This window comes from Haliotis asinina, chromosome 12 (assembly GCF_037392515.1).
Source record: "Haliotis asinina isolate JCU_RB_2024 chromosome 12, JCU_Hal_asi_v2, whole genome shotgun sequence".
NCBI classification, from domain to species: Eukaryota; Metazoa; Mollusca; class Gastropoda; order Lepetellida; family Haliotidae; genus Haliotis; species Haliotis asinina.
The window spans coordinates 52666163-52682895 of NC_090291.1; positions in this window are offsets into that span (position 1 = coordinate 52666163).

Here is a 16733-nt window from a genome sequence, read left to right on the forward strand (position 1 = left end):
AAGCAAATTGACTTTGTTCTAGCCTCACGATCCCCATTTTATGCGACTTTGTACCTTAGCTTGGTACTCCCCAAAACGTAAAATCTGCAATAAAATGTCACATGAACTTCAGGAAACAAAACAGTTTTGTATATCTGAGATAGATAGAAGTCATCTAGAATCAGTTTGTCTAAGTGACTCCCCAAACCCCACCAACACCCACCCTCTTCTGTTTGATAAAGGAACTCGAGAAAGAAATGAAGAATTCAAATTTGGTACCAAGGCTCATTGACAAGATTTACAAACACGAGTTGTATTCAGTGACCTTTAGGACTGTTGAATTTTGTGACCTTGAGGTCATTTTAAAGGTCACAGCGGTGTAACAGTTTTCCTCAAGCCAAGTTTGGTAGCATCAAAACTGAGGAAATATTTAGTAGATTTTGATATTATTGATATTTGAAAGTGTATTGCGGGATTCCCCCTACACCGGTCGATTGCGGAACTTGCCTGACTTTTTAGTGTGAAAACACAAGACAGAATTAATATTTTTTGCTTACAAGTAATACCAAGATGTGTTGGGAGTATCGTCTAAAGTCAGTTGAATTCAGTGACCTTCGGATTCTTTTCCAGGTCACAGCGAGAATTCTTGAGATATCTCCAAAACCAATACATGGAATGAAGGCATCCGATGACAGTTTCGGTAAAGGTTAGATAATCGGTAACGGTTAGATAAATTTTCAAAGTCACGCAGAGGATTACTGCGATATTCATGCGATATTCATGTATCGACATGTGCTAGGGGTAATAGTCATGTGTCTGACAGACACTTTTTCATTACGGATTTTCAAATGTTTGTTAGAAAATGGTTTCATGTTAATTCAGCCAGCTGTGACATTATTCGTGACGCGTCTTAAAAAAGGGCAGAGATTATTTGTGTATGTTTCGAATTTTAAAGTTTTATTTTTCATTATGGAGTTATTTTCATTGTTGAAACAAAGACGTATATTACGAGCAGTACTTTTCAATAATTTATTGTTATTTCTATTACATTTTTATGTTCTTCACAGCATATCCAGAAAATGACAAAATATTGTTTGTTACGCTTTGACTCGATTTTTTACAGACCACAGCCATATAGCTTGAATATTGCTGGTTGCGGCGTAATACGTAACTAACTCACTGGAATTATTTTCAATCTTGACGGAATGGCACATTTAAAAGCAATCAATCTTACATGATTTCTTATGATTTGCTAAGGATATCACGAATCACTAGCGCTTGCTTATTCCTTGCCATGTAGCAGTCAGTCTGTCTACTCATTTGTTGTATTTGATAGATGCAATAGAAATGCTATTGAATTGCATCATTTGATTCAAGGAATCGATCATAAGTGTTATCAATGTAAAGTCAAATTTCTTTCTGTTAAGGTATACAACGTAAGTTCACACCATAATTGTCATAGGTAGACTAAAGAAATCATTTATTTAGTTTCACTACTCAAAATGCAAGAAAGAAATCAACGGGTGGTATTAACCGTACAATGTTATGACGTCACGTTGCTTCTAAGAAGAAGCCTTCTAATTACAACGATGACTAGGAGCCTGCCTTTCTTGGAGAATAGATTATCGCGTAATTTCCTCATTTACAGACTTCGTGACCATATCACACTGTGTTAACGACCTAAAATATCGACATATCCCTTCTCTGGTTCCGAAAATACCAAGATTTAGGCAGTTGTGTTATAAACATGACATGACAACGGTTTTATCTTCTTTAACGTCGGCTATATTCCAACTATGAGAAATGTCGTCAACTAATTAGGAGATAAACATCATGTGTTGGCCAATTTCCGGGTGTTATTGAGTATTTGAAGCACGGGAATGCATTTGGAACCGACGGTGTCAGCCGGAGGTTTCAAATGAAATATTCCCGTGCTTCAAATACTCAATAACACCCGGAAATTGGCCAACACATGATGTTTATCGACATTGTAAACACAAAAGTAAACCAAATGGGTTTTCGTGTCTGCACTCGTTTACATCGAATACGGACACAGCAGTAAAGTGTCATCAGCTGGCCGTTTCAGCTGGTTCTCATGGTAGCATCTGGAGCTGCTCATTTGTGACGTCATTGTAACTTTACGTCAATATGATTTGAATGACGTCACCACTGTTGATGACACAACAAAACAATTGTTTACGTGTCAATACGCGGTGAATAGTCTTTCAGTTTCCGGGAATCTAATACCATTTAATCATGTTTTTCAACCAATCAGATTACAGAACACAGTAACTTTTGGTTTACAATGTCTTATAAAAGTTACCAACGTACTATTAGTATCCATACATGTTAGAAATCTATAACAGAAATGCACAGCCTCACCTGTTTTACTTTTATAAATTACCATATGAAAATTTTTTCATGCTTGAAGGAACACGTTCATTAAATATCTATCGCCAGATCCTTTTCAGAGACTGATTAAAGGTTCGAAATTGTGGTCCATAAATACATGAAAGTTTTTATTGTTGTATGGTAAATATATACTTGGCACATAAAGAAACTGTGCATACCAAATTTAAAATCTAAATTTATCAAACATGTGTAGACACATAAGGATTTAAACTCAGAGATTAGTGACATATATCCAACATGCATGTACTTGCCACGTTCCGTGCCGTCAGTTGTTTCGTCTTTGAGACGTGCAATACGTTGTTGCACGTGTATTCCGGGAAAGAGAAACAGAGCAAATAAATACCACACAATACTGTCACTCTGGAAAGCTCAACCAATGCCCTTGCGATTGTTCACATTTCCATTGCCACCGGAACACCATTTCTGCACTGATGAGTCGCTACCAGAACACAAATGACGTCTTCGATCTTCTACGTTCTGGACGTCCACGTGTAACAACACCAAGACAGAACAGATGTATACGGGTGACCCATCTCCGCCACAGGTTGCAGACTGCAGTGATGACTGCACGGACCACCCCAGGTCTTCGCCGTATTCACCCAAACTCAGTTCGACAACGTTTACGGGATCAGACCACGACGTCCCGCCATACGACCTATCCCGACGCCATCAACAGACAAGCCGAATGTGGTGCCGACATCATGTCCGCAGACCCTTGTTTACAACTGAGTCCAGGTTTAACATTTACTATAGTGATGGACGTGAACGTGCCTATAGACGTGTCCGAGAACGTTATGCACAGACCGGTGTCTTGGAGAGGAATCGCTTTGGTGGTGATCCCGTGATGATTTGTGGTGTATTAACAGCACACTAAGAACCCCTTTAGTGACTGTTCAGGGCAACGTAACTGGTGTTGGATATATATATATATATATATATATATATATATATATATATATATATATATATATATATGATTTAGGACAACTGAATAAATGGGCAGAAAAGGGATTTATGTTTAATCCTCATCCTATTGGAAGGTGTGTTCAAACGGTTATATGTAGCATGCTTTCTAGATCTTCTACGTTCTGGACGTCCACGTGTAACAACACCAAGACAGAACAGATGTATACGGGTGACCCATCTCCGCCACAGGTTGCAGACTGCAGTGATGACTGCACGGACCACCCCAGGTCTTCGCCGTATTCACCCAAACTCAGTTCGACAACGTTTACGGGATATAACCGTCTTGAAGCATGCTACATATATATATCATATATATATATATCATCCTCCCCTCCTTTCTACATGGATTTGAGATGTAACCGTGAGAACTACCACCATATCCTCCATGTCTTGAAGCATGCTACCCGTTTGAACACACCTCCTATTAGGATGAGGACTAAACATAAAAAATCCCTTTTCTGCCCATTTATTCAGTTGTCCTAAATCATAGTTGAGAGTCTTATCTATGGATTTTACATATTCTTCCGCAACACCGATCGATATGTCATCGGCCATCAGTAATGTGATAGTTCGGTTCCAGGTGATATTCATTTATATGTACAAGGAACACAAATGAAGCAGGAGAACCCCTACAGTAGCGTTCAGTGCTTTTGATAATATTCCATCAACAGATACACACTGTGGTCTATTAGATAGTCAGTTAGTTAACCAACTAAGTGCCTTTCCTAGGATACCATAATTATCTAATTTGTGCAATAGACCTTCATGCCAAGCTGTGTAAAATGCTTTTGAAATATCACAAATTGCATACACAGTAAAAGCTGCCTGGAATTTATTTAAAATGTTATGTTTAGGGAAATGGTTACCATTTATCTGTCAAGGATTTTCCCAAAGATAGACGATAAACTAATAGGTCTGTGATTAGTTGGAAGGGATATATCGCTGCCCTTCAAAACATGAGTAACATTGCCCGTTTCCACATTTTAGGAAGTACATAAGAATGAAGATTTAATGGATATCAGCTTCTTTATTATAGGAACACAACGTTTCGGAGTTAATGCTTACTCCTTCATCAGGTGTAAGGAGTAAGCATTACCTGATGAAGGAGTAAGCATTAACTCCGAAACGTTGTGTTCCTATAATAAAGAAGTTGATATCCATAAAATCTTCATTCTTATGTATTTCACTTCTAAATGCCCTTTAAAGACTTAGGAAATACAGTCACTCGGTGATACATTATACAACAAACAAAGGGGTTCAGATTTAGATGTACAAAGTCGTTTTAAACACTCCCCGGTTAATGCCAAAAGAGCATGCCGTCCACTAGATTTGCAGAAAATGGAAACGATCTGCCACTCGATAACATTAATAGTAATAGCCCGCTTATATGGCGCTCATATCCAGGCACACTGACTGCTCACGGCGCTACATTAATTATTATACCCGATCATAGGGCACGGTCGTACTTTCCAGTACTTTCTCAAATCCTTGGGAAACATACAGTTATGCAGCCTGTTGGGCGCAATGGACTAAACACGCACAGTGCCAACACATGCGCACGGATACCCATTTTACAGCTTAATGAGCTGAGACAACTGCGACGTTTCTTGCCCAAGGATACTACGCAAATGTGCCCATCTGGGGATCCTAACCTAGGTGCCTTCTCGAACCTGGGCCTTCCACGTGATACCCCTTGGATGATGGTATGACCTCAGATAATGTCTTATAAAATATCTCCTCATGCTGACGTCAACCGAACGGGGTAGTGTCTCCAAAAAAGCTCTTTCAGTCAATCTGAACGAGAATTCACTTGGACAAGCGATTTTAGTTTCAAATTGCATTTTTGTTCAGTTTAATACCTAAGTGTGATTCAAGCGGACTTTTACCAACATACAAAATGTTTCTTGTATATTTTGTTTCAGTTGGTGTAGGTGGAATCCCGCCAGTGCATCTTGATATAAAATTGGATCCTTAGAGTTCCTTCCAAACTTGGTTTGTACAAAATTGTTACACCTACTCTGTGAAAAATGAGCTCAAGGTCACTAAATTCAATTGGTGTTGGTAAATCTCCTCAATTACCCTTGGTACCAAATTTGAACAAATGCCATCATTTCTTTCTCGAGTTATTTATGTATTAATAATAAGGAATTATTTATATCATTGAATTTTCTGTCCCTTTTGACAGCAATGTGATTGGCAAGATTCAGGAAAAGCATGATAAATATGCGGACCTCGCCTTTGAAATGTCTCGCTTGCATCCCAAGTACACTGTCGTCAGGCTCCCCATTGTTCTCGGTGCCCTTGGTTTGGTACCTCCTGATCTCTTGGCGCAGATCAGGAGAGTGCCCGGGTTCTCCACTGGGAGCACAGCCCTTCTGACAATCTGGGTAATGCAGAAGGCTGCAGTGTTGGGGAGCCTTCATATTCTCCGGAAAGTTCTTGGTGGGTTCGACTAGGCAGTGTTTCCTGGGAGAAGTCCCATTCGCTGTCTGGGCTGCGTGTAGAGGGGGCGAGGGCCCTGAGCTGATGATGAGCTTGACCAGCCTGACTGTGCCAGGATCACCCGAACCCTCTCTGCTGCATTTTCATTCTAATCTGTAAAAATAATAATAATAATAAAGCGACAGGATGGCCTGATAATCCACGCATCAATGGCAAGTCGCTTAAGCTGCATTGGGACAATGCCATGCCCATGTATGCTTACCTGACGGAGCAAAATCTCCGAGATCACCTCCGGCGGCTAAAACATCTCATGCCCCGTGAGCCAGTTCAACCCACAACTGGTGCCCGTCAGGAACCTTTGCAAGAGCAAAATGCTCAAGTGGCAGCTGACCCCAAACTTCTTATGGACGTCCGTGTCAACCTCTTTCCTCTTCCTGGTGGAAACTCTTCCGAGAAAGAGCCAATTGGCCCCGAAATTTTGGACCCTCACTCTTCCTCTTCTTCAGTTGCAGACCTTACCGAAAATCCTGTGTACATTTTGTTTACTTCTATTTATGAGGAAATTTCTGATTTACCTTTAGAGAAACGGAGGCCAAGTAAACAACTAAACGTGTCTTTTCCCAAAAATGAAATTGATTTACTAAATGAAATTATCTCTTTAAAACTTTCTGCGGACTGTTCATTACATGAAATAAATTCCTGCGTCTATGCTGCCGCGCGAACTTTGGAGGAACTTCACACAGTTTCCAAAGAAAAATCTTCTACTACTAAGAACAACAAACCAAGGAAAAACCGGTTTCAAGTGAAATTAACAGAAACTAGAAAATATATTTCCTGGATAGAGCTGTGCCTGAAATTACGATCATCAGGGAATCCCATGTCTAAACGACAAAAGGCAATTTAGAGAAAATTAAAATTACAGTACAAAACAACAAAAGAAAAGGTACTTCTCCAAATTGTCGATTCCCTTAAGGCAAAAATAAAAATTTGGACTGAAAGAAAGAAAAAATGGGAAAAGAGAAACAAATTTACCAAGCAAAATAAAATGTTTAAGAATAATGAAAAACAATTCTATAGGCAACTTAAAACAAGTGGTGATGGTGGGCATGATAAACGGCCTCCCATGGATGCCAATGAAAGGTTCTGGAAACAGTTGTGGTCTGTACCCGGCAACTGTAACCTGGAGGCACCATGGGTCAGTGATTATGACCATGCAATGCATGAGAAAGTAACTAGGTCGTTTGTCTGTTACATCTCACCAGATTGCCTTAAAAGTGTCATTAAAAAGTCCAAATCTAATACAGCTCCAGGGCCTGATGGCATTCGAAACCGGTACTGGAAACTGTTCCCTTGTGTCCAAACACCATTACTTCACTGTTTTAACTCTCTTGTGGACACAGGTGATGTTCCTCCATGGTTCTGCAAAGGTCGCACAATACTCCTTCCCAAAAAAGGAGACTTGACTGATCCCAAAAACTTCCGCCCTATCACATGTCTAAATACTCAATACAAACTATTCACAGGGTGTTTAACAAACCTCGTGTCATCTTACTGCTCGTCCAATGAGATAATTTACAGAGAGCAGAAGGGGGCGAGAAAGGGATGTTGGGGGTGCAAGGATCAACTTCTTGTACAGAAAATGATTTTGGAAGAGGCTAAGACATACCACCGCAACCTCTCCATGTGCTGGATAGACTACAAAAAGGCATACGACTCTGTCCCTCACGAATGGATTCTGAAGTCTCTTCAGTGTATTGACCTCCCTGAACGACTACTTCATTTACTCAAGTCTTTAATGAGTTGCTGGTCGACTCAACTTGAGATGTACTCACAAGAACATGTGCAGACTTCGGAGTCTATTCCAATCAGAAGGGGAATTTTCCAGGGGCACTCCTTTAGTCCTTTGCTTTTTTGTCTGTCTCTGAATCCTTTGAGTTTTCTGCTCAATAGGGAGGAGGGTTATCACCCCGGACCTCCTCAGCACAGATCCCCAACACCTCTTACTCATCTTCTCTACATGGATGACATCGAGCTCCTTGCCAAGGGAGAGACCAATTTGAAAGAACAGGTTCTCCTTGTCGACTCCTTCTCTAATGATATAGGCATGACATTTGGACTCGACAAATGTAATACTCTTCATCTGAAACGTGGCAAGGTAACTAATGATGGATCGGTCAGGTTACAAGGGGGAGGAGTTATTGAGCATCTTGTGGAAGATCAGGCCTACACCTATCTTGGAATGCAAGTTCGAGACAAGCTCCAGAATGCCCAGATTCAAGAAAAACTTCGGGCCGAGTATAAATCTCGTTTAAAGAAAATCTGGAGTTCAGAGCTAAATGCTCGAAACAAGGTCAAAGCCACCAATACTTTTGCTGTGCCAGTCCTCTCCTATTCCTTTGGAGTAGTTGATTGGACAAAACAAGACATCCAGGGTCTTGACCGCCTGACCAGAAGGATCATGTCTGATAACAGAGCACACCACCCTCGCTCCTCTCTTAATCGTTTATACATGCCAATCAATTCGGGAGGACGGGGTTTGATTAATGTGGAAGCTCTTCATGACAGAATTCTATTATGCACTTTTGCACATATTTATTTATCGGATGATCCTCTGGTGATGCACGTCAAGATTCATGATGAAAGCAAGGAATTCCACAGCTATTTTAAGCGTGCCAAGGTTGTTGGACACAATCTGAAATTTGAAGTTGATTTTGTTGATGGCGATGTACTGCTGGACGGTACAGTGATGGGAGTAAACCAGGTGAAGTCCTTCACCAAGTCTGCCCAGAGTCGGTCCTTTGTGGAGAAGCTGTCTGAGAAGCCACTGCATCGTGTGTATATGCAGTGTGTGGAACAGAACAGCAATCCAAGCGACTCCTTCGCCTGGATGAAGTCGGCTGGTCTCAAATGTGAAACTGAGGGCTTCCTTTTTGCTGCTCAGGACCAGTCACTTCCCACTCGCAATCGCCAGAATGTGATTCTTAAAGAAAATATCAATATGAAATGTCGTCTTTGCAATCAATTTACAGAGACTGTCCAACACCTTGTTAGTGGATGCCCTTCCTTGGCACAAACAGCATATCTTAAAAGACATGATGGCATGGCTCACTGCTTTTATTATCGTCTCCGCCATGTCTGTGGCTTTGACTCCGAGGTCCATCCATGGTACGACCCTGAGCATGTCCAGGGCGTCCTGGAAAATGCCAGCTACAAACTTCTCTGGAATAGGCCAATATACAGCCTGAGACGAATTCCAGCCAACAAACCTGATCTTGTCCTTTTTGATAAAGCCAATGAAATTATTTATATCATAGAATTTTCTGTCCCTTTTGACAGCAATGTGATTGGCAAGATTCAGGAAAAGCATGATAAATATGCGGACCTCGCCTTTGAAATGTCTCGCTTGCATCCCAAGTACACTGTCGTCAGGCTCCCCATTGTTCTCGGTGCCCTTGGTTTGGTACCTCCTGATCTCTTGGCGCAGATGAGGAGAGTGCCCGGGTTCTCCACCGGGAGCACAGCCCTTCTGACAATCTGGGTAATGCAGAAGGCTGCAGTGTTGGGGAGCCTTCATATTCTTCGGAAAGTTCTTGGTGGGTTCGACTAGGCAGTGTTTCCTGCGAGAAGTCCCATTTGCTGTCTGAGCTGCGTGTAGAGGGGGCGAGGGCCCTGAGCTGATGATGAGCTTGACCAGCCTGACTGTGCCAGGATCACCCGAACCCTCTCTGCTGCATTTCAATTTTTAATCTGTAAAACATAATAATAATAATAATAATAATGCACTTGTATAGCGCCTGGTATCCATCTGTCTAGTTGCGCATTGGCGCATGTGTAGTTATGTATGAGTCAACAGAGTGAATGGAAATGATTAAATATTATAAGCAGTTCTGAACAGAAGGGTTTTGATCAGGCGTTTAAAAGTAGATTCACAGTTGTTGGCTTTGAGTTCTGATGGTAAAGTGTTCCATAACTGAGGTGCAACAGTGGAGAAGGTTCTTCCACCCGTTTTGCTTGTGGATACTGGCTGTGACAGGAGGAACTGTTCAGAGGAGCGTAGACGTCTAGCTGGCTTGTAAATGTTGAGCTCTTTGAGGCATTGCGTGCTGTTATCCCTGTAGAGGGCTCGGTAAGTCAGTAAGAGGATTTTATAGGAGATACGCTGTTGGACAGGCAACCAATGGAGGGATTCCAGAACTAGAGTGATGGTCGGTGCGTCGTTTACGTGTAATGAATCTCCCGGCAGAATTTAGTACTCTTTGTAGACGTGATAGAACCCTTTTAGGGAGGTTGACAAGAAGAGAGTTACAGTAGTGAAGGCGGCTAATGATAAGTGTTTGCACAAGAAGTTTGATGGTGTCCAAAGTCATAAGGTTTCTGATTTTTCCGATATTGTGTATATGAAAATAGCAGCTTCTGCAGACAGAACTGACATGGTCTTCCATGGTCATGGTTGACTGGAAAATAACTCCAAGGTTTCTTTCCTTTGGGGTGTCACTGACAGAACATGCTCCAACATTGATAGAAGGCTTTGGATTCAGTTTTGCAAGCTGATGGCGAATGCCCAGTATTAGGAACTCTGTTTCTTTGTCGTTGAGTTTCAGGAATTTAGAACTCATCCATGACCGGATATTTGCAAGGCAGACTTCAACTGTTTTGATGGCATTTCTAACAGCGGCAGGGGCAAACGAAAGGTACAGTTGATTGTCGTCAGCGTAAAGATGGTAATGCAGTGAATAGGTCCTGATGATCTGACCAAGAGGGAGGATATATATACTGAATAGCAGTGGGGCCAGAACAGATCCCTGTGAGACCCCATACTCAACGTTGTGTGTCTCTGATAGTGTCTCACCAATCCTGACTGACTGTGTGCGATGTGACAAGTAAGACTGAATCCACAAGAGAGATGTTCCTGTGATACCCAAGTTCTCAAGTCTTTGTAACAGAATGCCATGGTCGATCGAGTTATTTGTTCCCTGTCCATAGCTTCTACTATGTCAAAGTAGACACGGACCAAAGCTGTCTCGGTGCTGTGGCTAGTCTTATAAGCTGACTGGAAAGATTCCTGAAGATTATGGTCTGCAAGATGTGGTTTAATCCTAGAAGCAACAACCTTTTCAAGACACTTAGAGAGAAATGGGAGGTTTGAGACTGGTCTATAGTTTTTCAGGACATTAGTGTCAAGATTTGACTTCTTGAGAACTGGTATGACGTGAGCGTGTTTGTAGGTGGATGGAACTCTGCCTGTGTCAAGAGACGTATTGATAACGTCAAGGTAATACGGCACCAAAGCATCACGACACTCTTTCAAAAGCCATGTTGGGATATTGTCCAGAGAAGATGACTTCGACTGAGAACCTTTAATGATTCAACGGACCTCGATGAAAGAAGTTGGTGTTAATAGTTCTAGTGGCTTACCCTGAAACGTCAGTTCAGATTCATGTGGTAACATAGTATATGACTGGATATTGGCTCTGACGTTCTTGATTTTGTTACTGAAGACGGATGCAAACCTGTTGGCAATTTCAAGCTCATCTGTGTGAGAAGGGAGCTTCTGTTCATGGGAACCATGTAGAAGTTTACCAAGGATGCTGTGTAGCTCCTTATAGTTGTGTTTATTTTGAGTTATAGCGTTTTGAACAAACGCAGCCTTTGCTGAAGCTAGCATGGAATTCAGTTCATTACGGGCTTGTTTATAGAGCTGCCGATGCACTTCAAGTTTGTTTGCTTTTCCTCCAGATTTTTCCCGCCCTACGACAATTTGTTTTCTTTGTACTGACATCATCACTATACCATTGAATGTTTGGTCTGACAACGAAAGTTCTATTTTTCTTAGGTTGATGTTTGTCAAGTATGTTGGTAAAGGAAGTTTCAAGTCGTGAGACCTTTGATTCGACATCACCATCAGTGCAGTAATCAATATTAGTCATTATGTCCAAAGAGAACTCAGATACGTCAATGTTTCTGGTTTTCCTGTGGGTTACAGATTTAAGGTGGTGACCAGGTTTCCTCATATTGAAGGTACAGTTTATAGTAAAGTGATCAGAGATAAATCTCTTGGTTACATCTATGACTTGGAGTAAAGTGTCAGATTCACAGGTTATGACGAGGTCGAGTGTATGGCCACATCTGTGAGTGGTTTCTGTAACCATTAAGCGGAGATTGTACAAAGTAAGCAAGTCATTGAAACGCTGTAAACAGAAGGAGGGAGAAGTCATTTGAGCAAGCGACTGTGCTTTCAAATGGTGTTTTTGAACGGTTTAATATCTAAATTTGATTCTAGCGAACTTCTATCAGTCTCAAACATGCAAAAAGGTTTCTTCCATAATTTGTTTCCTGAAGTTCATGAGGCATTTTATTGCAGATTTTACGTTTTAGGGCAGTACAAAAGCCAAGGTACAAAGTCGCATAAAATGGGGATCGTGAGGCTGGAACACAGCAAAACCAATTTGCTTGAAGCTAACAGATAACATGTAAAAACAAAATAAAACATATAAACAGTTGCATTCGTATCACAGTCTATGTCAAGCTGACTACTTTTTGAACGTCCTTGACCCGTTCTTGCCATAAAAGGCGTCATCGATTCCCAGTTGCGCAGATTGATGCTCATGCTCTTGGTCACTTTATTGCCTAGTCCAGACTGGATTATTTAAAGACCGCTGCCATATAGCTGGAATATTGCTGAGTGTGGCGTAAAACTGATGTCGCTCGCTCGCTTGAACGTCCCTCGTCGACATACCTGTTAAAACCCTCGACCCTCCTCCGACTCTGCATGCAGTTTAATGTGTTAGATATACCTGTTAGTCCCCAGAACGTCCCTGACCTGTTAATGTCCGGGGTCGAATAGGCCTTCAGCAATCCATTCTTGCCATAAAAAGCGACTGTGTTTGTCGCGACTAATGAGATCGGGGTAGCTAGGTAGCTCACACTTCTTGGGGTCTTGACTGGGTTAAGGTCACCGATGGAAAGTCAACACTTTGGCAGGGTAGGTCACAGGTTCAACTTTGACAGGGTAGGTCACAGGTTCAAGATCAGAATTTTGCAGACTGGAAATCAGATGTCTGTCTAGGTACATCAAAGCGTCAGGCAACTTTACACGTTTAGAAGGTCAGAGGAAACTGGAGGTAGCTGTTCAAAATGATTGGGTCTAGTTTATAGTTCAGTCTTAGAGATGCCGAGATATAGCTTGTAAATAGCTGGGTCAGAGGTGTTTAAAAAATGTACTAGTTGGCTTCCTTTAATAAGGATGATGATGATGATGATGATGATGATGATGATGATGACGATGATGATACAGTATGAAGTGTGCTGCTGTGTAAGCTCAGCTTAGTAACGCAAAAAGCCAGTCAAAGTGGAGGCTCTTTGCATTGTATGAATAGGCAACATCAGGAAAAAAGGTTTGGTATACTTGGCTGTTGGATGTTCGGGAGGGGTGATATTTGTGTCAACTGCAACAGGTCCTGAAGCAGCAGCCAGAGAACATGCCAAGTTCATAACTGTACTTGGCTGTTGGGTTTTCTGGAAGAGGGATCTTTGTGTTAAATGCAACAGGCCCTGAAGCAGTGAACAGGGAACATGCCAGGTTCAGATCAAAACTACTTTTCTGTTGGATGGTTGGGAATAGGAATCTTTGTGCCAAATGCAACATGTCCTGAAGAAGAGAACAGTGAACTACTCTGGATCGGATTGGCTGTTTTGGGCCGGTTGGGTAGCCTTGTGGTTAAAGCATTCGCTTGTCATGCTGAAGACCCTGAAGTTGATCCATCGCATGGATACAGCATGTGAAGCACATTTCTGTTGTCCCCCGCTATGATGTTGTTGACGTATTTCTAAAAGTGGCAGAAAACCACACTCACTCACTTGTGTCTTGGATGTTCGAGAAGATGGATCTTTAAATCAAGTGCAACATGACCAGAAGCAGCGACCAGGGAACATTCCATGTTCAGAGTGGAATGTACTTGGCTGTTGAATGTTTAGGAGGAGTGATATTCGTGTCTGATATGTCTGAGGGAACCTGTCATAGTGACTTCATGTAAATGTGCTATTGAACTCATCTGTGTCAATTTCAACATGTCTTAAATCATCCATTGAACTTGTTAGATTAGATATACAATGCAAGTGTCAGCTGGGAAGTCATGTCCAGATTGTGTAAGTGTTGGTGAGTGAGCAGACTGAGCAGACGCTGAAGCAATGGTGGAGCTTGAATTTCATACTCACTATCACTTCATGTCAGACAATATGTTTCTGTTGCAAGTTGACATTTCCTGTATTGTCATAGGTAGAAATATGAGAGACATTTCTTAATGTCAGAATACATCTCTGTAATCAGTTTTCTTTTAGAGAACTGTGAATGTATATAGTGTGTAGGTAGCTCTTTGATCTTTTCTTCTGACAATAATTTCAGACAACAATGAATTAAATTTTATTATAGATAGTGAACTAATCTAACAGACATCTGCTACATCCCAAATCTAGAATTACATCATGTCAAGTTAAATCCTCCAATTTAGTGTGATATATTTTTTTACAAAGATTATCTGTGATGAATGTATTTAAACATATTTTAGTCACTGAGATAACTTTTGGTTCTGTAATAACCTGCTGGTGTATGTGAAAAATCAATGTACAAAATGGCCCAAGAATACTTTCAAAGATTCCACGTTTCAGGGTTGTATATTCTAGTTGATATTAGCATAATTCTTCTTGTGTAAAATATGTTATCTTTGGGATTACACTTTCCTAGTAGTGTACAAATTGTGAGTCCCATTAAGGATTCGACTCGCACCCTTAGAGCCAGGAACCTAATCACCAGCACACAAAGTCAGCTGCCTAACCCACTCACCCACCATGACCCTACTACCTCAACTTTGTGTGCTGGCAGTTAGGTACACTCTGATGGTGTTGGTTCGAATCCCGAATGGGACTCAACTTAAAAAAAGCACTAGAACGTGGACTTGACTAAGAATGTGTAATCATCTTTCTTCTTCTGGTTCACAGTTCACAAACAGATATTAGCACTTACATAAACAAGCAGACTTACCATCTGAGGATTTGGCCTGAGCACTAAAATGGTAGTGTCCGTCACGCACAGATAATGGTGTCCACAGGTATTCATAAGTGAGTGAGTTTGGTTTTGCCACGTTGAACAGTTTTTCCATTGAACCACACAAAGACAGACTGACATGCCAAGAAAGCCTGACTGCTCCAGGACATTTACCTCTAGGTTTTTCAAAGGCATTTATCACTTTGAGACCTTCAAACTATGCTATGATGCTGGCAAGCCAAAAATCTTAGTTTTGATTCAAACCCAACATCATAGGTTTCGTTACTGCCAAAATACTGCAGTTCAAAGGGAGATGCAAATCGTAGTGCCTCTGATGACCTCTGGTGACCTTCCCCAAATGTATCTCAATCATGAGCTCCTGAGTTCTGCTGTGGTAACCGAAATGTCTAGCGGCTGTGAATGCTAAAGGCATCATCTTCTAATCCAGAGGCGTAATCGAGATCATTCTATGAATAAATCATGTGACATGTTTTTAAAACCTATTTCACTTAATTTTGTCCAATAAACTAAAATAGTTAACCCAAATTGTCAGAAATGGTTACATTGTTGTTTCCTTATCTAAAGTACATCACATTATTCTAAATATTTGCATGCTCATTTGGCATGTCTCTTTGTGGTGTCTCTTGGTGTTTGGTATGGCCTAATGTCACTTGTAGCAATATTCCAGCAATATCACAGTTAGGAACACACGAAATGGCCTTCGCACATTGTACCCATGTGGGGAGTCGAACCTGACTCATTGGGGTGACAAGCGAACACTTTAACCACCCCGAGGATACCCCAATGTGGCAATATAAGGTCACTCTAGCTGCCAGGACTGCTTGAGGGTGAATGAGTCAACTACGATCATGTCACAGACATAACAGCTGCACCATGATGACTTATAGATAATAGTTAATGATGGTATTAGATAATAATTTCGGTACGTCTGCACCAGTCATTGATAGCCAGAACAATTGTTCATTGTCTTTGATTGAAGGCACATAGTCAAGTAGACCATATATGGGAACCAGCCTGTCCCCATGACTCCCTGATTTCACCCGAGGGAGTCAAGGGACATGTAAAGAATGGTGGATGTTCTTGAATCCCTTAACTGCTGGAGTAGTTGGAGTTAGATGACCACAATATCATACCTTACTAGTGATAAGAGGCGACAGGATCGGGTGGTCAGACTCGTTCACTTGGTTGACATATGTCATTGGTTCCCAATTGCATAGATTGCTGCTTGTGCTGTCACTGGATTGTCTGGCCCAGTCTGGGTTATTTACAAACCACCGCCATATAGCTGGCATATTGCTTAGTGCAACCTAAAAATAACTCTCATCCTTTGCATCCAAGAAAACGCAACAGTTTGTCTGAAACTGAAACAATAAATCAAATTTGTTGTGGCCTGATTACAACACATTCTCGTTATGGGATTTAAGGGAAAGAGCCTTTCCGTTATTGACTTCAGCTTTTAGGTACCTGTGGTGTTCACAAGATCTTCTCACGGGATGGGATTTATACAAACTGCCATATAATGTATATCTATAATTGTACAGACAGAAGAATGTAATTTATGTTTTCCGCTGTCTTCCCACCGTGAAGACCCATGAAGGTCCCGGGCTAGAATAGGCCTTCAGCAACCCATGCTTGTCACAAAAGGCGACTATGGCTGTCGTAAGAGGCAACTAACGGGATCGGGTGGTCAGGCTTGCTGACTTGGTTGACACATGTCATCGGTTCCCAATTGCGCAGATCGATGCTGATGTTGATCACTGGATTGTCTGGTCCAGATTTACAGATTGCCGCCATATAGCTGGTGCATTGCTGAGTGCGGCGTAAAACTAAACATACTCACTCACTATTTACCCAATGTTCACTCAACCGCCCT